The following is a 1,432-nucleotide window of genomic DNA, read 5'->3' as shown; positions in this document are numbered from 1 at the left end:
CTGACCAACGTTTATGTGTTTCGGGTTTGAAGCAGCATGTATTCAGTTAGAACAGCCCAGACTTCAAATGCACTGTTTATCCATCTGAGTGAAAAATCTCATTGTATTAATTGGGGTGATGCCTCGGTAATTGCTAGATCTAATGATTATGTTTCAAGAAATTTACTGGAATCGGCAATTATACAAATCACTAATAAAACAACCTAAATCTTAGTCTGGGAATGTTACCATTTGGACCCATATATTTGTAAGATGTTTTATGAAGGACCTCAAAATAAATGAACAACTAATAAATTAGTTCCCACATGTATATAGTTATTAATTCTCTCTCTCTCTCCTCTCTCTCTCTCTCTCTCTCTCTCTCTCTCTCTGTCTCTGTCTTTTCTCTTTCTCTCTCTCTCTCTCTCTCTCTCTCTCTCTCTCTCTCTCTCTCTCTCTCTCTCTCTCTCTCTCTCTCTCTCTCTCTCTCTCTCTGGTTCGATATTTTCTCTCCCTCTTTCTCTTGCCTCGATATATATATATATATATATTTATATTTTCCTTCGTCTTTTCATTAATAATAATTTTTGTTGGGAAAATTTGTGTAAAAATTCATGATATTAAATTGTATATGCTCCTGTGTTGTTTCAAAATGTACTGTTTTTCTGGAAGAATCACTTGTTTACCGCGGTATCCTTCAAGGTGTGGCTAGCCTATGACTCCTCCTCCTCTCTGTAGAGTGAAAATCGCCCTTATGGCTAATTTGGTAGTGTCAGTTTGATATTAAGCCTTCTTTGACTATGGTGTTCTTTGTAAAACCAGTATGCCTCAGTAAAGGGTCCGAATAGGACCGAAAGTACTCGCCAACTCGTTTTTTCATTTTTTTCCTTCGTGGCAAAAAAACCTTTATATATATATATATATATATATATATATATATATATATATATATATATATATATATATATATATATTATGACTTTTTATTTCATTTGGCATTTTAGACGCCTTACTTGTATTCAAGTAGACAGCAAAGAGGGAGTATGAGACTATTATTTATTGATTCTATTTTTTTTTTGTCGACGCAAAACGTCAGTGATGACGTAAACCGAATGTGACAAATAAACAGATCCAAGTTCAAATATGTGAAGCTCAAATATCCTGAGAAACGAGATGTACATCCATCCTTCTGTATATATGACGTTTACTTCCCAACTTTAAAGATGATTATCGATTTTTTTTCATACGATTTTATATTTCAAAATCTGCAAACCATTAATTTTTCAATAAAAATTTCCAGTACTCGATAAGTAAAAAGAGGAAAATAATGAAATGTAGTGAAATACAGGGAAATAATGAGGGATTTAGATATGCTGCTAAAACATAAAAAAATGAAATAAGGTACGTAGAATTACACATAAAATACACATAATGAAAAAAAAACAGATAAATC

The 1,432-nt window shown here is 32.5% G+C and overlaps 1 pseudogene; it reads left to right on the top strand.

The window, feature by feature from the left end:
- The window catches only part of LOC135204172 (neo-calmodulin-like), a 195,310-nt pseudogene that overhangs the window by 43,212 nt on the left and 150,666 nt on the right, over nt 1-1,432 (top strand).

The sequence above is a fragment of the Macrobrachium nipponense genome, chromosome 44 (genome assembly GCF_015104395.2).
Source record: "Macrobrachium nipponense isolate FS-2020 chromosome 44, ASM1510439v2, whole genome shotgun sequence".
NCBI lineage: Eukaryota > Metazoa > Arthropoda > Malacostraca > Decapoda > Palaemonidae > Macrobrachium > Macrobrachium nipponense.
This window is presented reverse-complemented; position numbering and strand designations above follow the sequence as displayed.